The sequence below is a fragment of the Mustela lutreola genome, chromosome 1 (genome assembly GCF_030435805.1).
Source record: "Mustela lutreola isolate mMusLut2 chromosome 1, mMusLut2.pri, whole genome shotgun sequence".
Lineage (NCBI taxonomy): Eukaryota > Metazoa > Chordata > Mammalia > Carnivora > Mustelidae > Mustela > Mustela lutreola.
Genome location: NC_081290.1, coordinates 267779582 through 267806022, shown reverse-complemented (window position 1 = coordinate 267806022; position 26441 = coordinate 267779582). Strand labels below are relative to the sequence as shown.

The window sequence follows — 26441 nt, the reverse complement described above, 5'->3', positions numbered from 1 at the left end:
TTCAAATGCTAGCTCTAGGCTTCCGAACATTAACCACCCCCCCCCTTTTTTTTTAAGCCTGAACAAAATACTGTCCTAGACAATGCCACTGCAGGACCGTGATGATTCCGATGATGATCTAGTCCTTCTAGGCAGGTTAGAGACAGTGTTGCCTTCTGGCTGGAGATGGATCCCCTGCCCTCCCCGCAGACAGGCAGGCACACACACAGAGCACGGGGAAGTACACATTTACTGTACTGCGTGCCCGCTGCCTTGAAGAACTGTAGCTAACCACCTTATTAGTATTCTTGCCTCCACCGTGTCTCACTTGCAGCATCAGAGGGCTGAGCAAAATGCAGTAGAACAGGGACAGACACAGCTCTGGCAGTCATCTCAATGCAGGCTGCCGGGTGTTGGGGGTGGGGGTTGCCGCACATGAAGATTAATAACCTTGCCGTAATCCGGGGCACCCTGCGAGCAGATACCTCTGCTGATTGACCTGCTCCCGGCTTGATGAATCTGCCCGGGGGAGAGGGATCCGGAATCTACCTGGTCCTGGCCCCCCCCTCCCCCCCAATTTTGGATGTTCTTTTGATCCTACACCGATCTGGGAAGGTAACCGTGAGCCTTACCATCTGCAGCACACAGCAGCTATTGGAGGTTACTACTGACAGTTTTCATTACACTGGGGTGTGTGTGCGTGTGTGTCAGTGTGTGTGTGTGTGTGTGTGTGAGTGTGGGCGCCTGCTTTTGCGTGAAAGAGGATGTGCGAGTGTCCATGAGTGTGTGTGTGTGTGTGTGTGTGTGCGCGCGCGCGTGTGTTTGTGTGACAACCAAAGCAGGTATATTACCGTACAGTAGGAGATTTCAACAGCGTGAAAATATTCTCGGGGCACTTGGACTCACAGTGTGGAGCTCCCCAGCCTTCACTATTCCTTTCCTTCCCCACTCTCCCCCTTTCTCTTTTTGCCTTTGATGAGTTTTTGGCTTACTTTTTGGCGGAGTCTCTTGGACACGTTTTTGCTGGTGCTGGAAGATCAGATAAATGGAACCTTTGAAAACTGATTATTTTTCTCCTCTGTGACTTAAAAAACAAACAAACAAAAAACAAAGAAGAAGAAGATAGAGAAGTGCAAGATAAGCTAGAGGATTTTAAATTTTCCTTGGTGAACTTTGAGGATCCATAAAGAAGGTAAGTCACGGGACTCCTTAGATCTTGGTCCTTGTTTGCTTGCAATGTTTGTGCTTTCCTGTTTGTTTTCAGAAATCCTTATGCAGTTTATAAGTGCGGTTTTTAGAGCCTGTAATGCTCCGAAGAACTCAGTGTGTGGCATGTTGGGGCTTTTTTCATGCCAAAGAGATTATTTCCATTTGTATAAGCATCCCCCATCCCTCTTCTCTTATTTATCTAACATTTTCACAGTGAATTCTGCTTCAGTACAATCTGGGGGAAAAAAAAAATACCATCCTTCTCCCTCCCTGAAATACTCTCTAAATTTGAGGGGGGGATCAGAAAAGCAACGGTCAGAGGCGCTCTGAGTAAGAGGCAAAGTGTATCTGCTTAGAGATTGAGGGTGGGGGTTGGGGGGTGTAATCTGGACTTTTATGATAACTTAATAGTAGACTTTTTCCCCCCATGGTCCATACTTTATTCTGGAATAGTTAAATCTCTGGAGAGTAACGAATGTGTGGAATACAGAAAAGCTGTTTGAACAGCTCTTAATTGGAACAGATGAGAACAAAGTGGAAATTGTTTAGTATTTTGAACGTCCTTTTTTGCACGGATTCTCTCGCGATTTTATCTCATTAACCTTTCTGCATGCTCTGTCCCCTGATTAAGATTAGTGTCTCTCGTTTTGGAACATCCCCTTACCCTACATGGTCCCTAGAAAAGGGAGTACAGTTACAGATTGCTCCTAATTGTCTACTCTTGGCTGTAAAAGCAAGCAGGCGGCATCAGAATTCAGGTGACTTTTGTCAAACATCTTCCCTAACTCTGTCCCTTTAGGGTTTCCTGGTGGCTAGCTGTACCTTTATTTATTTATTTTCTTCCCCCTTTCCCTTTCCTTCAAAGTAAAATGTAGATAGTGTTTCACCTATTTCCATCCTGAGGTGACTTAATTAAAGCAAAGTAGCATTTCACTGTGTTAGCATCTGTGTTCCTGGAGCTGTATTTTTATCTCTGCCCTGGCATCACTTAGCTTCTCCCAAGAAGTAAGAATCCCTTATAAATGTATTTCTAAAATACTGAGCCCCCCAACTAGAAACAATAGAGCTTCATTCAGTCTTCCTCTGTCCGTACATGTGGATGGTTTATCCTAAAAGGAATGGTGAGATTTCATGGAATGTTGGCCAACTCAAACTGTTGCTGTGAACATTTTCGTGGAAGAGCTGACAGGTACGTTAGCTAAAGAGGCAGAGGAGCACACAGAGAGGTGTTTCTCCAAGTGGGGAGGTCTGTGTGTAGATAGGGAGATGATGCAAATTGTAACCTGAGCTTTCTTTGGAGACAGCTGGGGGTCAGAGACCTATTGGGTCATCCAGCTCCAGAGATGCTCCTATTCAAAACATTGAGACTATTTTCTCTAAAAGGGATTTCCCCTCAATCCTGAACTAAAAACCAAGAAAGAAAGAAAGAAAGAAAAAAAAGACTTAAAGATGAGCTTATACCCTGGTCTTGCCCCTGGACTATCTGTTCTGTCTATCTGATGTTTTTGCAAAGTGGTATGAAAGAAAGCATTTAAGGAGGGACGATGTAAGAGGTAACGCCCCCCGCCCCCCACCCCCATCCCTCCAACCCCCAGCTGCCACTTCGTCCCCTCGCTGCTCCTGGTGAAAATCCTCTGGGAAAACTCTCCCGTCAATAGTCTGTATAATGTATGATCTGTCATTCTTGTCAACTATTTCTGCTTAGGATATATTCATCGGTTACTCAGAGACTCCAGTTACATTTCCTTTATCAAAAGGGGCTTAAAAAAAATTTTTTTTTAAATGACTTGAAACCTAGGAGAAACTCCAAATAAAATTTCATTTTCTTGGTGGAGCAAACAACCTAGGACTTGTGAAACCTAAAGGCAAATGTCCTGCATGTACCGGAAACACAGGGTACCCCTCTGAGGAGCTTGTAGAGAGCCCTGAGGCTCCCATGCTGGGGAGGTGGTGTGGGGAGGAGACGGGGAGGGGTTTGTGTCTGGGGAGAGTGGTTCCTCACACTCTGCCTCGACCACCCTCATTCCATAGGTTGGGCAGCTCCTCAGGAACCTGCAGCTTTGGGTAACCAGTGCCAGGTACAAGGGACAGTATGTTACATCTTCTATTTTGTGTGGGGACTGTTCTGCGTAAGGAGAAGCCCCTTGAAAAATGTCGTTCTGGAAGTTGGCAGTTGAATGCCTCTTCTTCCTGAGGCTATTTAATTCTGACTGCTTCTCCTCCCATTCATATTCTCACCCAGGATGGGTATATTTAGACTTGTGGTGTTGGTTTAAAGACAAAATTAATTGCAGATTATTCTCAACAGCGTCTTAAAAATAATAAGGATAACATCTTGGCTTTTGTGTGTTTGAGATTTAGTAATTGTAATGAGTGAATCTTCTAGCGATAGCAACACTTTCATTATCACTTATTTTCAGCTAATAATAGAAGTGGGGTACAAGCCAACTCAGGGTATGCTGATTTTCATTTCTGCAATGAGCAAAGCCTCTCTTTGGTAGGTCAAGGTTTCCTGATGATGTTTGAGCAGTTGTAACTTTGCATCTTTAATAGCTTAGGTCGAGCAAAGGTACACAGCTTTCAATCAGAACAGGCTCCAGATCTATAACTTTCTTCTGTCTTTTTCCAGATTTGTTTTGTGATAGAGCTTTTTTTTTTTTTCCCCTTGGTTTAACAGGGTTTGTTTTCTTACATAGTTCAGAAAAGAAAAAGAAAAGGGCTGGAGGGAACTTTTTTTTGTTTCAGGACAGGTAAGGTATCAGAGTTGCCAAGGAAAAGGCTGGAGTTCCCTAGAAGGAAAAAAAAAAAATGCAGAGTTACTTATTTATTTTTTTCTATTGTAAAAGAATTAATTAGGAAAGGGATGCCTTGAGTTAATTTGGGGGAGAATAAAGAAAATTCCAATTCCTTCTCTATTTAGTTCCAGTCAGTTGGCCAGCCTTTCTGTGGATCCTTGCTTGCTCAAGTGAGCCAACCAGGCCCAACATTCTCCAGTGTTTCTATGTTTTTAACACCCAGGGCACTTAACACATGAATGGCTCTTTCCTTCTGTAACAAACAGAGCTGACAGCTGGAAAGTCAGCTACTGAGGATCTTTAAAGGAAGCCAGAAAGCTCACCCCGGGAAACTAAAGAGAAAAAGGGAGCTCTTGCAGCTCTAGCCCCGGAGGTGGGTGAGGACCCAGTGGACTGAACTTGAAGTTTTGATTGCTGAGTCATTACAACAGCCTGGAGCTGTGTGTTAGCTCCAAGGACAGATGCTGACTTTGGGGCTAATGCTAATAGAACAGGCTCCAGCATCCGCCTACAGCAGAAAGTGCACAGTCCTGGGATGAAGTAGATAGAGTCTCTGATGACCCATGCGTGCTTGTCTATCTATGCTCTTGTTCTTGATCACTTAAAAACAACTTTTTTTTTTTTTTTTTTTTTTTTTTTTAAAGCCTTAGTATAACTTTATTGGTGTCAAGTTCATCCATTTTTTTTTTTAAAAACAACTTTTCATGGTTCCCCCATTGCATCGTGAAGGAAAAGATGGGTTAATTAAAGTGTAACTAGAACAGGGGCATTACAGTGGACTAAATCAATTCACATAATTATCTGAATCCCCATTTGGGACCACTCAACAGTCACAGATAGAAGGGGGGTTGTGGGGTGAGACGAGGGTTAGAGAAGAAAGGCCTTGGTTTGAGAATTAGGTGTCAGTCAAACATTGACAGTGCGGCTTGATGGTCAGTAAGTCCCTCAAAGTCTCAGAACTCTGATATCTTCCTATCCAGTTTAGAAATGTACATCCCTAACTTAGAGGGTCCTCATGAGAATTATGGTGAAATAAAATGATCTGTGATTGCACATTGCTGTGGAAATGTAAGGGACTATGGTAATGATGACTTCAGATTTGTTCTAAGACTACAAAACAGTTTCTTCTATATGATTTTCAATTGATTAAAGAACTGATCTTCCTGATGGGTGGACAGTATTTGTGGTGTTAAAATTGGGGTGTTTCACAAGTGTGGTGACTGTACCTCATCTCAGGAACTTCTGTGGAACACTCTTGGTTGTGGATGTGTGTATGTGTGCACGCATGTGCATATGAGCTTACATACATGTGCCAGTAACTGACCAACCTATGGATGGTATAACTTCAGATTCATGAAAAATAGAAATGGGATGACCCTAAATGAGTGTTGAAACAAGGATAAAGAAAGACTTGGGCATTTAGCCTTTTCTCCGGGAATACACAGATCATTACAGGGTTTGTGGGTTCTAGAAAACTCTAGTCCACAATGAGGCTGTTGGCTAGAATTTGAGTTAAACTTGGAAATTGTATCAATAGAATATTTATAACAACATAGATCATGTTGATGATTGTCACACCAAGTTATGTTTGGGGGACAGATAGGCCAGGGCTAAAGGACTGAGCTAGAGATCATTTTGACAAGAAAACATGTTGGTGATGAGCACTGGCTTCAGAGTTGGACAGACTTGGGGATGGATATCTAATCTTTGGGAGCCTCAGTTATCTCATCTGTAAAACAGGGACAATCAGTCCTTCAATGAGCCTCCATGATGTATGAATAAATGAGCATATTTGCACTTAACTCTTGAATAATGTGGGGATTAGGAATGCTACCCTCTAGGTATTAGAAAAATCTCCTATAACTTTTGACTCCCCAAAACTTAATAGCCTCCTGTTGACCAGAAACCTTGCTGATAACATAGTAAATGAACATATTTTGTAATATGCAATATATACTGCATTACAATAAAGTTAGCAAGAGAAAAGAGAATGTGTTTAAGAAAAGCCTAGGGAAGGTCTATTTACTGCACTGTATGTAAAACACCCAGGTCTAAGTGGACCCGCACCTTTCAAACCTGTGTTGTTGAGGGGTCAATCGTATAGCACTTGGTAAAATCCTTAGCACAAAACTGGACCTTTATAAGTAGTTCACCTCTGTTCTCTCCCTCTTCCTTATCTGGCTTAAGAATTCGGAAGACCACTCTAATTTAGTATATTTATGTAACTTATGTGGGTAGGCAAAGCCCCAAATGTAATCTGAGAGCTAAGTAAAATGGGAGAGAGAGAACGATATTTCTGTAAATTAGCTCATTTCATGTACCATGATTTCATCCGATCCTTTCTCAGAGCAACCAAAGTGCCCTTTCCAGATGTCACCTCACTTATGCTCAGAACTTCCAAAATGATACTGAATGTAAGTAGCGAGAATCCTGTGCATCCGTCCATATGTGGTTGCAGAAACAAAATTCACATGTCAGCAAGTGGTGTTAACACTGCTCTTTATCTAACATCTCGTTTTGTTCACAGCCAATGAAAGGATGCATGTTTATTAAACACCTACCAGGTATGAGCACTGCGATCACTGCTGTGGGGAATCTAGAAGGCTTCTCCCTGCTCCTGCTTCTTTGCTGCAATTCCTGCATTTGTTTGCTGGAATTACATGCTGCAGTTCTAAGGCTATCCCCTGGAATCGGGACTTGATAGAACAGCATTAAGATTGCCCTGCACGAAGATGACCTCTGCGGGGCTGTGTCATTGTGTGTGACCTTTATTTAGTTCAAGAACATAGTGCAAAAGATGTAGAAATCCTTGCTCCTGTTGGAGCTGAGCTGAGCCGAGCTGTCAGTGAGGAGTTCAGTTCTGCTTTGCTAACTCTGCACGGCTGGTACCACTTGACCCAGGTATTTCTGTTCTGCCAAGTCAGCCTTTCCCTAGGCACGAAGGGAGCAGGGTTTTGTCCTTCAGATCGTGGGTTTTTCTATCCTTATAATGAATGGGTAGAGCCTGTTTTATGGCTTGTCGAAAAGGAAGACAAGAACCATGTTCCCTGCATTTTAAGGCTCCATCTCTTAAAATCCAAATCTAGTAGAGTAAGAAAGGGACAAGGGATGTCATTTGGTCAAAATAGTAAATGCTTGAGGCTGTGAGAGAGGCCAGGAAACTTGCATCAGGATTTGTGGTTAGAGCAGGCCACCAAACTAAATCAGTTCCCTGGGTAATATACTGCAGGTGTGCACTGAGGGGATATCATAAATTATAACTCATTCTCTCATAGTCAACAAATAGTCTTTGTGCCAGACCCTGTGCCGCATAAGTTATGTTATTTATACTTCTCAAAGAAAAGTAAGACTGCCTTCCCATAAATTTAAAAATTCCTTTGCCCCAAATTCTGACTGACTTCATTCCTTTGCCCCAAATTCTGACTGACTTCAAAGCTCTATATAGTCTTTCTATGTATACATAAGGATGCATATTCTATATATACCATATTGATTTTTTTCTTAAGTTTTTAGATTGCAAACCCAATGTTTCTTCACATAAAGCGTTGATTGGGGACAGTCGAGAAGTAAGTCTTCTTTAAATGCAAATCAAATAATCTTGCTGTCATGATAGGGCTCGTTCCATCAGTGGAAGGATGTGATCTTTGTCTCTAAGGGACCTCCGAAGGGCCACCTCCTTAACCAATGGGTTCCTGATAATAATAAAACATCAATGCTTTGAGGTAGAGCCCAACATTGTCAATTACCTGAATCTCGGAACATTTGGTATCCTGTGCCATATTGGCCATTGGTAATGGCAAAAGTAACTAGAGTTAGAGGATGTGGGACAAAGAAATGAGGGTCCCCTCTGTAACATTAGATCATAAGTAGCATTGGACAGTATTTGCAGAAGGCACATTATGGGTATGTCTCTCAGTGTTTTTCTACTCATTAGTTAGGTAACTTTGTATGGACTACTTTTGTAACTTTTTCCCTCTTAGCCTGTGTGGTTGTTGTAAAAAGGACCTAGAACAGAGGCTGTAATTTAGTTGGTGTTAATAAAAAATATATCCTAATATTCACTTAAAATGATTAGTAGTAGTACGATTTAGGAATCTCCGTTTCTGTATAAACCTTGTACTCCACAGTGCCAGAGGTTATTAAAATTGTTACCTCACATGAATGAACAGAAAAGTGAATATCCAGGTCTGTCTGACCATAAAAATATGAATGAGAGGAGGAAAATTATCTTTCAGCAGTATTGATGTCAGTGGGGAACATGCTGATGGAAAAAGTGATTTGACTTGGAGCATTCAAGGGGACTCGAGAAACAGAACCAAGTCAGAACTTCATGTGCTGAGGAATTTTCCCTATTGTTTGATTCTAACATGCTGTGAGCTTGGGAATGTCACTCATTGCTTGTCTATAAACAGGAAAGAGGGTCACATTTGAAAGCTTTCTTGATAAAGAAAAGTGGTAACAATCTTCCTTTGACTTTATGCTGTCAAAGAAAAAGAAAATTTCAACTCTGCCTTTTCCTTCATCTCTGCAAAATTTCTCTAGCTTTTGTGTATAGTGTAAGTATATATTTTAAACCAGTTTTTGGTGTTCTAGCTCCTCCTTTTTAATATATATGAGCAAACCAGAATTCTGTTTGGTAAGCCATTCCAAGATGGGAGATTTAAATTTTCGTTTAGAATGTCTTGATATTTTTTTCTTTTTTTATATTCGTGATGTGGATAACAAGTCCCAGAGTCCCAGAAACAAGGCCAAGTGAGCACACAATAGTTCAGGGTATACTTCTTTGGAAAAATATGTTTGGAATTAAAAATTTTGACCATACATGCCAGGAACCTTGTGGACCCTTAATGTGGAAGAATCATGTCAGTAATTTTTTTTTTTTTTTTTGTACAAATGGAGACCAGTGTTGGGATAACAGTAAAAAGTTTGAGTAATCACTTTAGTAAAGCAGTTTGAACAATCACTCTAATAAAGGTGATGTTGTACCTGAAAAGGAGTGAGTGATTGGTGATAAAAATAGTGGGTGGACGAACTAACTTTTTTCCTGTTGGGGGCATTTTGTACGAATAGTGACAAACATTCGTACGTATTTCGTACGAATAGTGACAAACATATATACTTAGACTATACACAAAAGCTAGATACACACAAGCAAAAAATTCCACTCACTCTTATTCTAAAGGAAAGCCATGTTTATATGTGACTTTGGCCCAACATCTTTCTTCTACTAAAGAATGTGGACTATAGTAAATATTAAACATTTTATCAGTTAACTTGCTCTGAATCCAGTGCCCCAAGTAAGAGCATATATACAAGTAATCTTAAGTTTTTCTAAGTGTCTCTTGACTGCAAATACTTTCATGAATTGGTATCTGCCTTGTCCACAGATGGCTGAGTTCTTGTGTTCTTCTGGTAGATGCTTACCTCCTTTATCCCGTTCCTCTTCTTTGGCTTCTCTTGCCTCACTGCCATGATTCTACTGGATGCTTGTTTGCCCCTTCAAGTTCGATTTTTATGTCTCCCATCACTAAAGGCACTGGTGCATTTTTTTCCCCTAAGCTTTCACTGAATGGAATTCTATATTTCTTATCTGGTGCATGTTTTCTTCCCCCAAGACTCATTTGACTGGAACCATATGTATAATATTATATGTTATATATCATTATAATATTTATTTTTTTAATAAAAGATTTTATTTATTTATTTGACAGAGATCACAAGTAGGCAGAGAGGCAGGCAGAGAGGGAGGGGGAAGGGGCTTGATCCCAGGACCCTGGGATCATGACCTGAGCTGAAGGAAGAGGCTTAACCCACTGAGCCACCCAGGTGTCCCTATAATTATAATTTTTACATAACTACTTTTATATTTTTTCCTACTCCATAATCTCAGAACTATGACCTTGATCTAGATTAAGGTCACTTTTGCATAAGTAAATCAGAGTTCTCAATGAATGCTTTTGTGGGTAATAATATCCTTTCACATCTGTGGTCACTTCAAGTGGTATCATTTCTTGATGTGTTTATTGAATGCCTGCCACGTTCACTATTATATCAGTTAGAGTGTGGAACACAAAGTTGTAAGCAAATGATTTTTCCCCTCGAATGTGTTAATATATTATCGCTAATGTTACATTAGGAAAAATGAAATTAACTTGCTAAACAAGGCAACATCGAGTTCAGAACCAAAAAATGGAGTCGATATGAATGATTTACAAAATATAGTTATCACTGGGGAGTTTGTGGTTGGGGAATTTTTTAAGGAGGAAAGCTGAACTTGGGTTTAACCTGAAATATAATGTGAAGTGACCATTTTTCTGAAGAAGAAATGGAAGAGATTAGGACTTCCCTGTGGAAAACTAAGGAAATGTCCTCAGTAAGTAGTTGGTGGGTCCTGTAGAAGGCCGTGGGGAAAAAAAAAATCACAAAATTAACACAGTAGCTATCCTACATTTTAACACTATGATATTTTCGGCGTGATGCTAGGAACTTCAGTTGTGAAAAGAAAGTATGAATGATTCTCAGGGTAGGGATGAGGAAACTCAACCCCGGACAACCCCTGAGGTGCTCAAGGTCATGAGACCCTACATGCAGCTCCTAATGTTTGCTGAGATGCCTCTGACTTTAGAGCCCACTTGATTCTTCCCATTCCGGTCTTTATCCTTACAAACCCTTACAGCTATACAGTATTCTCTACTTTCCCCTACTGCCTTTCAAATTGTTCTATACGCTTCTGGGTGAAAACCATTTGCTATAACTTTTTTTTTTTTTTCTTACCTTAATTTTCCTGGAATCTTTTCTTCCAGTGATTGCCAAAAAAAGAGCTTGGAAACAAAGATAGATGTAAAGACTCCTCTCTGGCGTCCTCACTTTCTCTTCCTTATCGAGATCTGAGTGTGTCCCTTTTCTTTTTTCTGGAAGGGGAGCTAGTGCTTTATACAGATGGTCTGTCGGACAGACAGATGGTCCAGACTTCTCTAATGGTATGTTCGAGAGAGAAACATGTCTGCGAACTGCCAGCTCAGAATGGAATGGCACTTCACACAAGCACGAAGAGTTGATAGAAGAAAGTGTTCTCTGACCTTCCAGATTTGAGCCCCATTCCTGAGTTTGGAATTCTTAAGAGATAGGAGAGAGACTTCCTGCTGTGAGTAGATGGCACTTTATTTTCCTCTCCAGCCAGAAGGCTTATGGTTCCACTACAGTAAACTCAGAACTTTACCAGAGGGTTTCATCAGATACCATTTTTCTTGGTTTAGGGACTGGGTCTCAGATAAGGATCCAGGAGAAGCCAAGGGCAGACTCTCTGAAGTTAGTCCACTGTAATTCTGACCATGTCACTGGAAAAAGAGTAACAGCAGAGGGTTTTGCCTATCAGTGGAAAGCCACTAATCAAATTGATTCCTTGATCATTACTATCAATCTCTGTGGGGCTGGTATAGACTGCCTGCAGAGCTTTTGGCTAAATAACCCCTTGACTGTCTCCCCTGATGAGCGCAGAGCTAGGAAATTCGGAAACCGAAAAATGGCTCATTTCCTCTTCCTATCTGGGATCTGAGAGCTGCTCCAGAAAAACCAGCCCTCCCCAACATCTGTTTTATACCCATGCTACCTCCCATAGTGGCTAGTGATTTGAGGGTCCACGGTAGAAGGAGATCTTTCCTCCTCCTTACTAAGCGAAGGCCACCGAAGATGCAAGAAAGTCCTGCCCAGCAACAGCTCCCATTTCTGACATTTGCTCAGACCACCTTCCCACCTGCTGGCTTGCTAGGACTTCCCCATTTCCTGTTTCCTTCCTTCCATCTTTTTCAGCTCCTTCAGTCTTCCACTCCAGATCCAAGTTTTCTAGCATCTACCTTGGGCTTCCCTCCTTCTGGCAACATCTTTGCTTTCACATCTGTATCCTTTGTTCTAGTCTCCTCCTGCACACTTCTAGTTTCAAGCAACCTAGGGTTTCAGATGAGGAAACCTTGCTTCCGCTTGCCCCAGCTTGCTATACCGAGGGGCATTACTCAACCCTCCAGCCCTCTTGCTGGGCACGAGGAGCACATGCTCCCTTGCCGTAATGACTCCCGGTCTTCCCAGCCTGCAAACCCTCATTATGGATCTGCCAACCATCTCCTTTATCTGTCCTTTGGTGTAAGCATCTTTTAAAAAGGACCATATTACCTGCCAAATTGGGATAATGATAACAACTCACATTTATTCAGCATTTACTCTGTGTCGAGAACTTTATATTCATTTAAAAAAAATTGACTCTTCCTCCCACCCCCCCCCCCCAACAAAGAAGCTGAAGTACATATTATGCAACTTTTAAAAAGGGAAACCTTTAAGCTCAGAGAGGTTCAATAAATTGCCAAGGTCCCATAGCAGAGATCTGGATGAATCAAGGATCCCCATCTGGGAAATATTATATAGAGTGCTGCCTCTGAGTTTTAAAAAATATGTAATACTTGGGCGCCTGGGTGGCTCAGTGGGTTAAAGCCTCTGCCTTTGGCTCAGGTCATGATCCCAGTCCTGGGATGGAGCCCTGCATCGGGCTCTCTGCTCAGTGGGGAGCCTGCTCCCCCCCCCCCCCCCGCCTGCCTCTCTGCCTACTTGTGATCTCTTTCTGTCAAATAAATAAATAAAATCTTTAAAAAAATATGTAATACCTTTTTTTTGGAGGGGGACTACATGGGATTTTGTTTGGGTATGTAAGAAAAAAGCTTTGTAAACTCTAAAGCTCTATGCAAATGTTAATTGTTACTATGTTCCACCCTAAAATTATTTACGGATGACACTGCATGTATTTATATAGCTCAGTATAACAAATAGCTGATTAAGGAGCAATCATTTCTCAATTTTAAAGCAGAAATATTGTGGATGCCTATGAAATAGAGCTCTGAAAACAGATGTGTGCGGCAGCCTGGTTGGTGTGTCTGGTGAAATACAGTAGAACCTGACTAAATTACACTAATGAGTTGGAGACCCATTACAAATTATCACATTTGCCCAATTAGTGAAGGAGTAACATAGAGAAAATGACTACTAAGGGAGCAAAGCTGATACAAAGGAAAGACAAAACTTCAAGGAAGCCTGTAAGATGGTAACACACATCCCACCCACGCGCAAGCACACACCATGCAATAGGTAAAGTTGCTCACGTTATCCTGAAATCTACAAATATGCATACAGTATGTATTCTTGTGTATATATGGACTGCCAGACTCTGTTGCCTCCCCCCGAATTATCTCAGTCTTATGAGAGAATAACGAATGGCAGCTCCTTATTTCGAGGTTGCCTCCCAAATGTCTATGTTTCTCCTGGATTTGAATTTTGTTACATTTATAACATCACTGTAAGGTAGATTGTGGTGCTACATTTAGTTACATTTTAGTAGATGCTTTGAGGGTTGTCTTACCAGCCTGAACACCTCAATAGGTGTTACCACCTTGGAATAATCTCTGTCATAGTACTTTAATGTGAATTTTTCCTAGAAGGCATTCTTTATGTATTCTCAGGGGGCAGGGTCCTACTTTTCGAATTCTCTTGATAAACTTATTTTGAGGGTTATCTCCCAACTTCCTTGGAATTCTAAAATCTCAATGTTTTAGAGCTCAAAGAACAATACTCTAAATCTAGATTATCTTTCACAGAGTTTTAATAGTTTCAAAATAAACTTTAATAGAATTTACACCTAGAAACCAGGCAACTGGTTAGTTGCATATTTCATTTATTTCTACAACTTACTGAATATTCTTTGCCAGCATATGAATCTTGTGTACTCTTAGTACAGACGGGTACAGGTAATAATACTATTACGTGTTATATACAGATGGTGAAACTGAGGCTCAGAACTTAATAACTCGACAGTGGTGATACAGCTAATAATTGTCAGAACAAGGGTCTGAGAAAATATGGGTCATGGTTGTTTTTTTTTTTTTTTTTTTTTTGAAGATTTTATTTATTTATTTGACAGAGAGAAATCACAAGTAGATGGAGAGGCAGGCAGAGAGAGAGAGAGAGGGAAGCAGGCTCTCTGCCTAGCAGAGAGCCCGATGAGGGACCCGATCCCAGGACCCTGAGATCATGACCTGAGCCAAAGGCAGCGGCTTAAACCACTGAGCCACCCAGGCACCTGGGTCATGTTTTAAAGGCACTTACAGTCTACCAAACATACAGTCATATTCCCTGCATGCGTTATACTAAAATTATGGCTTGCAAGTCCAGATCTTCATAATTAGAATGATGGCCCACTCTACTTGCCCCCTCCCTCCATCTCTTCTCTCTTCTCTCTTCTTTTCTTTTCTTTCAACATTTCCTTGTTACTGGGCTTTGATCATATGTTTAATGTGATGTCCTTTTCACCTTAGTTTTATTTTTGTGGCTTTAGAATTTCTTTGCACTTTATTCTGTAGCTCGGACTTACTAGGTTTAAATCCAACCATCTTCTGGTGCATGCAGTCTGGTAAAAATGTACGTGTAGTCTTCTTGGTAAGGCAGAAGGCTGTAATTGTCCTTTTTTCTGTGATTAAGAGAGAAACCTGGCCACGAGTTCCATGTATCCTGCTACGTACCTCCTTCTGCTCTGGGACTCTGATGAAGAAGTGGAGTCTGTTTTCTTCCTCCTTGAAATTGGACTCGCCCTGTGACTTGCTTTGATAGAATTTAAGAAAAACAGCATTACAACCCCCAAGGCTAGGCATCAGGAAGCCTGTAGCTTCCATTTTCTTCCCATGAAAGGAAGCCCATCTGGCTGGAGGGTCCACAGAAGAACACAGAGCCGTGATACTGTCACTTCTCCCCATATCATGTCCTCGAAGGGCAGCACAGCATTCCGACATGTGAGTGAGGCCACCTCAGGCCTTCTAGCCCTGCCTCTTCTCTAGTTAACTGCCCCTGCCTGAGTGAATGGGGGCGGGGGGCGTGGGGTGGGGAAGCAGTGAGTTGCCCATCCTATACAAAGAGTGATTAGCTCTACGAAATCTTTAAGTGTCTATGTATTGGGATGATTTATTACGTAGCTGCCATTGACCGGAACAAGCTTACCTATTACAGAAACATCATTCATTTCCTAAGATTTAAATTGCGATGGGAATGGATTTGTGAGTTTCCTAAATTGTTGCCTTTCTGTCTTTTTCTTAAAAAAGAGTAACCTGGTAATCTAGTGGTACAGCCATCATCTGGGAATAGCGATCTCTTCAACTGCAGAGCTGTTTATGTAAAAGCTCTAGCTTTTGTGAATTGTCAGCTTGGCATTCATTCAGCTTCATTTTTTTTTTTTTAATGCTTTTGAGTTCTTATTCAGCAAATATTTAGAACCTACTATGTGTCCATCCTGCACAGTGTAAATAATGTAATACTCATTACGAACAGCTTCAATATAGAAGAAGAAATAAATTTCTCCCACACATCTAGGGTATTAAGTTTTACACACACACATACACACGAAGTTAATCATTCATACTCTGGCATTATGGATTCCTTCTTCCTGCTCAGATTTTTATTTGAAGGAAGAAAGAAAGTCATCCTTCCTGGACCGTGTTATAATGATGATAGGTTTATTCACATGTTCACAGGTAATTCTCTCAGTAATCCTTTGAGAAAGGTGTTACTGTCCCATTTTACAGATGGGACTGTGAAGGATAAAAAAGATTACATGATGGGTTCGATGTCCTACAACTGATAGATGGAAAACACTAAATTCAAATGTGTGTTATCCAACTTCTTCTCTCAGGACCTTTGCTTTGCGCCAGACCTCCGACCTCCAACCAGCACGGCGAGATGCCCTGCTGCCTCTACTTCATCTCCTCTGTTTTCGCGTCCAGTTTTGCCCTCTATCATTCCATCTTAACCTTAGCCTCTTCCCCTAATTGAATGGTACTTGGAATTTTACTGTACTATGTGTGGTTTTTTGTTTGTTTGTTTGTTTTTTGTTTTTGCGAGAACACAAGATTGTTGTCTAGATATGAAAACCACTTGTCTCAGCTAGGTGGTAGAATCCAGCTTGCTTTGGAAAGCCCTGGGTCCTGTGGGGGCATGGGTCCTGATTTGCTTTTATGATTCATTTATTCAGGATTAAGGTGTCAAGAGTATAAGCTCTGGGGAAAAGGAATTCCTCATAAAGCCTTCATGAGTTGTTTCTTGGGAGATAAGAAGTATTTTCTTTGCATAGCATCTTCTCCAGACATGCAAAGAAAGCGATATGGTGAACTGAAGTAAAAAGTCATACTTTTTGCCAGTTCTGAGGCAGGCATAGCTTATATACCTGAAGAATAGCTAGTTCATGGGCAGATCTAAGTGGGGGCGGGGGTTAGAGTTAAGTTAGACTACTTGCAGCCAGATCTAAGGGGAAAGGATAGTACTTAAGGTAGACTTCTTGCTCTATAACAACAGACTATCCCAATTTTATTTTCTTCTTTCCATTACTGGACTTAATATTTTTTCCTCTAAAATCTCACTACCTTACTTGATTGTTGTTCTTAAACTTACGTAGCCAATGTCTATCTTCATAAACGATTTGGTTAACACAGGCTAACTGGTAAACACTCGCTGATACTTTTAACAAAGAAGATCATGGAGCTCATGTTCAACTTTATAGCAGTCTTGGTTCACTGACTAGGAAGCTGTTGTATAAAGGCATTACTCCTTATTCCTACTTTTATTTTCTCTTCAAAGTCACTATGGTCTGTAGCTCCTGGCCTATTTTTATAAATCCTAAATAGCATTAGGACTTACAAAGTTCTCTCTTGTCTCTGGAATTTATTTTTGCTTGGTTCATATTGACTCTGCTCTGAGGTTTTCCTTAGCTTTCCTGTGTTGTTTCATGTTGTAGTTACAAGTGCTCCTACTGTATACCCAGAACAAAGGAAAAGGTAACATAAAATACAGTTTGTGTGAAATGTGTTTCTTTCCACTGATCAGTTTCTCCTATGCCTTTGTTAATTCTGACAATTTGTCATGCAAGTCAGAGTTGATATTGTGAAGTTTATGGAGCATCGGTATTGAAGGGGAAGAACTATATGCTAAACTAGAAAGAGCCACTTTTATTTATTTTTTTTCCTAGTGATATGTGTCTTTATTTTATTTTTTAATAATTTTTTTTAATAAACATACAATGTATTTTTAGCCCCAGGGGTACAGGTCTGTGAATCGCCAGGTTTACACACTTCACAGCACTCACCACAGCACATACCCTCCCCAAAAGAGCAGCTTTAAAATTAGCAACTGTTTCTTGATAATATTGGTATAGAAAAAATGTGAACTGATATGTTCATACGTTGTTGTGGCTGTGTATGTTCATTTAACGCTTCTACAAAGCAATTTGACTTTTGATCATAGATTTGTTCATTTGCTTTGATCCCTTTCTGGAAATTCATCCCAAAGAAATATAGAAAATTCAGTATACACAAAACATGCTAATAAAATTATTTATAACAGTAAGAAAATGTCATCAACCAATATGTCAAACAAAAAGATATGGGTAAAATAATTATACATGGATATAAGGCAGCTACTAAAATTTATAACCTGGAAGACTTTCTATAATGACAACTATGTAAAGAAAATATGCATGCATATGCAAATTTGGAAGACCGAATAGCAGTTCAGACATACCTCATTTTGTTGGGCTTTGCTTTATTGTACTTTGCAGATACTATATTTTATTTTTAACAAATTGGAACGTTTGTGGCAACCCTGTGTCAAACGCGTTGATCGGCACCATTTTTCCAACAGGCTTTGCATACTTTGTGTCTCTGTCACATTATGGTCCTTCTCAATTTCCTGACTTTTTCATTATGGTATTGTGATCTGTGATCACTGATATTCGGTCACTCTATTGTTTTGGGTGCCATGAACTGTGCCCGCGTAAGATGGCGAACTGGATGAATGGTGTGTGTGTTCTGACTGCTCTACCCAATGGCTGTTCTCCTGGTTCTCCGTCCCCTCAGCCCTCCCTATTCCTGAGACACAACACTATTGAAACGAGGCCAACTAATAACCCTATAATAGCTTCTAAGTGTTCAAGTGAAAGGAAAGTCTTGCATGTTTCTTACTTTAAATCAGAAGTTAGAAAGGATTAAGCTTAGTGAGGAAGGCTTACCCAAAGCTGAGAGCGGCAGGAAGCGAGGGCTTTGGTGTCCAGTAATTCGCCAAGTTGTGAATGTAGAAGGAAAGTTTTTGAAGTAAATTACAAGTGCTGCTCCCACAGAGCCATGAATGATAGCAAAGAGAAACAGCCTTATTGCTGATGTGGAGAAAGATTTCGTGGAATGAACAGAAGCTCGGAAGAGCCCCAACATTCCCTTAAGCCAAAACTAATCCAGAGGAATGTCCCCACTCTCGGTTGGGTCTCACAAAGGCTGAGGGAGGTGAGGCAGTTGCAGAAGAAGGGTTTGAAGCTGGCAGAGGTTAGTTCATGAGATTTGAGGAAAGAAATCATCTCTGTAACACAGAAGTGCCAGGTGAAGCAGCGAGTGCGGATGTGGGAGCGTGTAGCCAGTTCTCCAGAAGGTGTGGCTAAGAGAACCCATGAAGGTGGCAACTCAGAACCACAGGTTTTCAATGCAGATGAAACCGCCTTCTCTTGGAAGAAGATGCCACTTAGAACTTTGACAGAAGTCTATGGCCAGCTTCACAGAGTCAACAGACCAGCTGACTCTCTCGTTAGGGGTTAGTGCATCTGCTGGCTTGAAACTGAAGCTGGTGCTCCTTTACCATTTTTGAAAAATCCTAGGGCTCTTAGGAGTCAGACTAAATCTACTCTACCTGTGCTGTGTAAATGGAATGGCAAAGCCTGGATGACAGCGTTTGCAACATGGTTTACTGAACCTCTGAAGCCCACTGTTGAGACCCACCACTCAGGGAAAAAAAATTCCTTTCACAGTACTATTGCTCACGAACAATGCGCCTGGTGACCTGATGGGAATGTGTAATGCAGTTCATGTCATTTTCATGCCTGTTGACGCAACCTCCATTCTGTAACCCAAAGTCATTTTGACTTTGAAGTCCTATTCCTTAAGAGCTACATTTCATAAGGCTGTAGATGCCATAGAGATTCCTCCGATGACCTGGGTAAAGTACATTGAAAACCTTCTGGAAAGGATTCATCGTTTTAAATGCCATTGAGAACATTCATAATTCATGGGAAGAGGCTAAAATATAAATATTAATAGGAGTTTGAAAGAAATTGATTCCAGCCCTCATGGATGACTTTGAGGGGTTCAAGTCTTCAGTGGAGGCAGCAACTGAAGATGTGGTGGAAATAACAGGAGAGCTAGAATTAGGAGTGGAACCTGAAGACGGGACTGAAATACCAACCTCCTGATAAAATATCGACACATGAGTTGCTTCTTAGGGGTGAGCAGAGAAAGTGGCTTCTTAAGATGGGTTCTTCTCCCATGTAGATGCTGTGAAGATTATTGAAATGACCATGAATGATTTAGATTTTTATGTAAATGTTGTTAATAAAACAGCGGCAGGGTAAGATAATGAACTCTGACTTTGAAGGAGGTCCTGCCATGGGTAAAATTCTAAGAGCATCACTTGCTAGAGAGAAATTTTTCATGAAAGGAAGAGTCAATTGATGTGGCAGACTTCACTGTTCTCTTAATTTAGGAGACTGCCGCAGCTACCCCAGCCTTCAGCAATCACCACCCTGACCAGTCGGCAGCCTTCACCATTGAGGCAGTCCCCTTTACTGGTGAAAAGCTGACTTGGTAAAAACTCAGATGATTAGCATTTTTAGCAATAAAATACTCAAAGATGTACATTTTTTAGGTGTAATACTATCACACATTTATATCTCACAGTATAATATAAATATAAATTTTCTGTGTACTAGTAAATAAAAATTCTTTCGACTTTATTGCTATACATACTGTGGTGGTCTGGAACCACAATCTACAATGGATGTCTGTATACTGAAATACCAACAGTATGGTTGAATTCTGAAATTTTATTTTACTTTTTAAAAAATATTTTATTTATTTATTTGACAGATCACGAGTAGGCAGAGAGGCAGGCAGAGGGAGAGGGGGAAGCAGGCTCCCTGCTGAGCAGAGAGCCCGATGTGGGGATCGATCCCAGGACCCTGAGATCATGACCTGAGCTGAAGGCAGAGGCTTAACCCATTGAGCCACCGAGATGCCCCTTAAGTTTTGTTTTTGTTTGTTTTTTGGTAAGATTTTATTTATTCGACAGAGACACATACACATAGCAAGAGAGGGAATATAAGCAGTGACAGTGGGAGAAGGAGAAGCAGGGTTCCTGCTGAGCAGGGAGCCTGATGTGGGGTTCTATTTCAGGACCCTTAGATCATGACCCAAGCAGAAGGCAGACGCTCTTAACTGACTAAGCCACCCGGCGTCCCTAAGTGGTTTTTATTTCTGAGGGCTGAATGTTTGGACCAGTTTATATAACTTTTGGCTACAAATAACAGTGATCTGACTCCAGAAATCTAGATTACGTGGAGTTAACTTTTTCCTACTTAAATCCAGAAATTCTAGGTGATGATTCCATGACTTAATAGTGTCAGGGCCGGGGAGTCTCTAGGCATTTATCTTCTGGTTGCCCATTGAATGCTGAAGTTTTCATCTTGTCTACAATCAAGGTATAAAGATGATGGGGAAAGATACATGTTAGCTCCATCTATCTCTTTTTTAATTGGAAGGAAAAGTCTCCCACCTTCGGTCTCTGAGTGAGGACAGAGTGTAGATGGTTGCCCTACCAGGAATGGAGGCTGAAGAAAAAACATGAGAAGTGGGAAGGAAAAATAAACTTGGAGGCAACTTTGGGGTAGCCAATAAGCCATGCCGCCCACAATGGTCACCTATGTCTCAGAGGTCCCAGTGGTCCCAGTATGAAGATTTCCCTAGGCTTCCTTGCTAGAGGAAGTTCCGGTTTCCCTACTCGTGTTTGTTTCGGCCACCTTGCCTTCTAGCGATCACTGTTCTACCTTAGTCTGTAAGACCAACACAAAGAAAATCTAAAGGCTGGGAGAGGAAGTGAGTTTGAGTCTCAATTCCTCATCCAGGATGCTTGGCTCTGCTCAAAAATCTCTGCTTTCCTCAGCACATTCAGCAGGAGGCCTGGAAAAACCTTATCCAATATCGCTGACATGAATCTCCATTCCCATGTTGAGTTTCTCCAGTCATGAATATCCAATAGTCTTGACAACAAAAGAGTGAGAGCTGTTCTTCTCCCCTGCTGCCCCTGAGAAGACTGGCTTTTTAGTACTCTTATTATCTCAAGTATTATCATAACAAGTGAGTTAACTGGCATCTTTCCACTAGATAGCATCTTTGGGCTAAGAGATACAGTACTTCAATGTGTAGTGTGTGTCACTCTCCTGGTAGCTTTCAACTGATTTCTGAAGGCAAAGTTTACATAGTTCTTCTAATGTTGAGGAAAGGAATAAAACTTGGGAGGATACCTAGCTAAGATCTATAAAATATATCTGGAATAGGTTTCTCTCTCCCCTGTCTCTGGCCCCACCTGATCATGTGGGTTGACATGGTCAGCCGTGTTTCTCCCCCCTCGTTCTTGTTTCCATTTAATCTATTCTATAGAGTGGGAAGAAATAAATCGCTAAGACAAAAATTTAAGAACTTGGTGCATCTTTTTGCATTTAGAAAAAAATCGGGATCCTTACCTGTGGTCCTCGGGTATTCATTCTATAAAGGAATGAATGATAAAATAATGAGAAAAAGGAGGTCTCTGTGGCTAGAAAGATAAACTATAAAGGGTTGGTGCTAAGGTTTGAAAAGTTGAGCTGGAGCCAAAATTTAAACAGCCGTGAGTGGTGTGCTAACTGATTTGAAATATGCTTGTTTCTCTACAGTTCATCTGCTGCCATTGTCTTTCTGTGTGAGCTCCAGCAGTAGCCTACCCTGAGAATCCTGCCAGCCATTTACTTGGATAATCCTCATTGCTGGTTCCTTGTTAGTGAAGGATCTCAAATGACCCATTTCCTTTTTTTTTTTTTTTTTTAAGATTTTTATTTATTTGACAGAAAGAGACACAGCGAGAGAGGGAACACAAACAGGGGGAACTGCAGAGAGGGAGAAGGAAGCTTCCTGCTGAGCAGGGAGCCCGATGTGGGGTCCAATCCCAGGACCCCGGGATCATGACCCAAGCTGAAGGCGGACGCTTAACGACTGAGCCACGCAGAGGTGCCCCGGCCTATTTGCTTCTCAGAGAAGCTTTCCCCATCCGTGCTAACTACAGTAGGACTCTACACGCAGCTACTCTTGCTTATATCTTCCATCTAAGTTCTTTGTTGGGTTGTTTTTGAGAATTTGTTATATATTGATTGTCTTGTATTGGGTCTGTTTATACCATGAGAATATAAGATCTGTAAGGTCAGGGATCTTCTTCACCTAGTATCGAAGTCAGTGTTGATATATAATAGGTTTACTATAAATATCTGGGTGATTATTTATTGATATGAAGATCAAACAAATTTAAGCAGGTACAGAGCCTGCTACATGGTATTTTCTTGAGAATTGTTGATCCTTTTCTATCTAGTTCCCCTGCTTTGTTTCCAGGAGGCTGTGAGCTCCTCTAAGTCAGGCAGCCTGTTGGAATTATCTTTTCTTCCCAGGTCCAACATACTCTTAGCCACAATAATTCAGGGGATTTTGTTAAAATGATAGAAGTAATGAAAGAAGAGATTGTTAATAAATAGACCTTGGGTTAGGAAAAGCCAGAATCTAGGGATAAAGGGTTAGGATGGCCAATACATTCTTGGAGGTGAGTTTACAAAAGCCTTGTAGGATCTATGAATTCTTGAATCCCTGTTGAATCCCTGTTGCGGAGGGCAGTTTGTGGAGTGTGTGTGTATGTGTGTATGTATGTGTATGTATGTGCGTATGTGTGTGAGAGAGAGAGAGAGAGCGAGAATGGGGGTTGGGGTGGGGGTGGGAGAGAGATGTTGTGTGGTTACAAAGGAAGACCACAAAAGTTTTGGGATTAGAAAATAGTTTTAAAGGCCTAGACTCCAGACAGCTAATTAGTTTGAGACTTATCTGCATTTTTTTTTTTAAGATTTATTTGTTTATTTGAGGGAGAGAACATGTGAGTGGAAGGTTGGGCAGAGGGAGAGGGAGAAATCTTTCAAGCAGACTCCCTCCTGAGCACAGAGCCTGGCATGGCATTTGATCCCAGGACGCTGAGATCATGATCTGAGCTAAAATCAAGAGTTGGATGCTTAACCAACTGAGCACTGCACAAGGTTCCCCCAGAATATTATTTTGCTGGCAGAAGTCAGTTAATTCAGGGTGCTGGGGTGGGGGGGGAGGGTAAAAGTTTCTTGTCAGTTTCATGAAATCCAATCTGTTATGACCCCCGTTTCTGGAACCTTTACTAATATTTACATTTGTCTTATTATATTGCGTTTGGGAATAATGTCTTTTCTGTCAAAAGCTTGAAAATGTTTGAATATCTTAGATTAGAATGGAGAGACCTAAAATGTTTGCAGGTAACATGGTACCTTTTATTTGGTCATTTATCAGATCTTGAGATTTACCAGATCTATTGGATTATATAACTGAAACCATTATAGCAAAAATACTGGGGATTGTCTCTTCCTTCTTCTTAAGTGCTGGACATTGAAACATTGTTTCAGAAGACTAAAGTACTTGTTTTAGGGACTCCTGAAGGATGAGCAGAATTATCTTTTCAGCTCATGGGAACTATTGGTGTAGGTTGTTTGGAGATATGATGTGGTCTGCAAGGAATGATGATTTGGAGGAGAGTTTAGGACCTTAATTTAACTGGTTTTTCTTTGAAAATAGAAGTTCATGTTGTAAAACAGTCTCTCTGTGATGATTATGGCCACATATAAGATTTCTGTCCAACATTAGGCAGTGGAAGCTGGTGACTCATTTCTGTAAAAGATTCTCTGCCTTTTCTGGCCAAATTCATAGATGTTATTGTCACTCCAGGACTTGGACAAGGCAAGGATTTGTTTATTCAGGTGGTTTCAGATGGGTCTACTCCCCCATGAAAAAGATCTGACAATAGTGGGATTTGTTATATAAGAAACAAAGTCATAAGACTGTGTGTATTCTCCATCTGGAACTGACTGCTTAAAAAAAATTAAAGGGTTACTTTAGGTTTGTCGAGGTCTTTACCTCTCCTGCAGAGGCAGATGCCTGGGTCTGGTAGGGAGGCAGGAATTCTCCAGGCCCAGACAGGGCTCTGGGCCTCTAGCTTCTTTGGCATTAATTTTCTTCCTTAGTCCTTCTTAGTCTTTCCAGAAACTCCATTTCCCCCCCTTATACGCCTATCAAAACAACAGGAAAATCAGGGATACTAAAGGAGTTATGCAAATAATGGCTTAGCCCTATTGCTTTTGGCTTCTTTTAGTGGGGCATGCCTACCTTATGGAGTTACCATGAAATAGTACATTCAAAAGATTTTCAAAAAGCAAGAAACAGTATTTTGTAATTGGAGAATAAACTGGTTTTAGGTTTTATGTCTTTGGGAAACACAATTATTTATTTATTTTTTTTTTACAGTATGTAAAAACTAGTATTTGGAGACTTAAGAAGTCCTGCATTAAACAACCATGTTTGATTTTATTTAACACTGTTTTCTAAACCTGTTTGACCACGGAGCACTATTTTTATGGAACATCTGTTAATATTTAGTAAATTACCAGTGCTCTATGAAATCCATTTGGGAATTGATGACCTATGAATAATTATAAATAGAAATGTAATTATTGACAAAGATCCATGTAACTATCATATAAAAATATGAAGATGAATAATTTTTTAATAGCATAAGTTTTTGAGAAACATAAGATTTAGATAGCTACTCATTTGAAATAACGTATGAGAGCATCTAGTTGAATGCTTGCCTCTTAGGTGAACATTTATGAAGTATCTACCATTAAATTTGCATTGAGAAACCAGTACCTTGTTATCCTGGTGTATGTCAACTTGTTCTCTTTAGTAATGGAATATAAGGCCTTTTGGGGTCTGATCCTTCTGTGAAAGCATGAGCGGGCAACACTTTTGAGTCTGTATCCATTTTCATTCATACCCACTGTTTTCCATAGTAACAGTAGTAGTATCTACATCAAATATTCCTGGAGTGACATTCCATTATTGCATCGCATATACAGAATAGTTTATAAAATAGTATCATCTTAGAACCAGAGTGTTGTCTTTTGTCCTTCGATATTATTAGTACTTTAGGCCACGGTGATAGCAATGGGGGCGGGGGACAGCATCGCTCTCCTGTCTTTGAGTGAAAATCCAGGAGCATGGACGTCCTGGTTTTCTCCCTTCCCACCCCACCTCTCCGACGCTGGCTGCCTCCCTAGCAGATGGGGCCAGCCTCTCTCCATTGCAGAGGGTGGGTGAGAGGATTCATGGGTTTATAAAATGCAGGATAACTGGGAACTGCGTTCCGATACTGCTTCTTTCCCTAACACCTCAGCCTGAAAACAAAACAAAACAAAAAGCAGGCAAGAATAGAAAGCGTATTCTTAGCTGAGCCAGCATGATATGAATGCTGTATTACCAGCTGCTCTCTGAGCCGCAGCTGAGCAGATCTCCAGGCTTCAAGCTGCCCCACATCCTTCCCTTCATACTGAAGGAAGAAAATCCCTGAGTCCCTTCTCAAGTAGGACTCTCTAAGAGAAGGAAACTGGTTCTGGGGCTCCGAAGAGTGGAGGCTCCTAGGACGCAGATGGTAGGAATATCCTTAGGCGCATCAGAATAGTAATGAATTCTTCTATTTGTAGCTTTTTTAGTGCATGGACTTCTTTCCTGTGCATTGTATCATCTGGGCCTTGGGACAACTCTGTGAAGATTGTTTTGCAGATAGAAAACTCAGACTGAGGGAAGCAAAGTGACCTGACCAAAGGATTGGACCAGGCGTTATTGATCTCAGAGTCCCAGATAAACAAATAGGAGGAAATAAATAAGTCTTCAAACTTTTTTTTTTTTTTTAATTATCTGGGAAGCCTGTTAAACAGATTTCTAGTCCTTTGTTTCCCTTATCCTCCCAAAGATGAGAATTCTTCAGGTTTTGGGGTAAGGGAATAAAATAATTTAGAGGCTTATAAAGCATCCTATGACCATGCTTTCCAAATTTTAGCATGCTTACAAAATTGCTCAGGGATCTGGAGAGGGGCCTGAGAATGTGCATTTCTAGAAAGATCCAAGGTGAGGATTGCCAGTGCTGTAGGTCTATGGACCACTATTTGAGTAAGTAGGTTCTAAGTGATTCTGATGGGGGTCTACCTGTGCAGAGAGACTATGCCAAGGATTTTATTAACCTGTTAGTTAATTAGTAAGTTCAGTAATTGGGTCTGTTTTAGTTTAGTTTTGTTTTTTTTAAATTTTTATTTATTTATTTTTTGGGGCTGAGAAAGATTTTAGAAATGTAGAATTATGGGGGGCGCTTAACTGGACCCTTCAGTAGAGCATGGGTTATGAATTTGAGCCTCACATGGGGTGTGGA

The 26441-nt window shown here is 40.9% G+C and overlaps 1 protein-coding gene across 3 annotated transcripts in view; it reads left to right on the top strand.

Moving 5' to 3' along the window:
- The first annotated feature begins 353 nt into the window (after nucleotides 1–353).
- Nucleotides 354–26441, top strand: part of LRRC4C (leucine rich repeat containing 4C) — a 1215829-nt gene continuing 1189741 nt past the window's right edge. For all 3 annotated transcript variants that reach the window (XM_059140139.1, XM_059140132.1, XM_059140125.1), the window contains exon 1: nucleotides 354–1171. The gene's annotated coding sequence lies outside the window, so the exon portion shown is untranslated. The remainder of the gene's footprint in view (nucleotides 1172–26441) is intronic.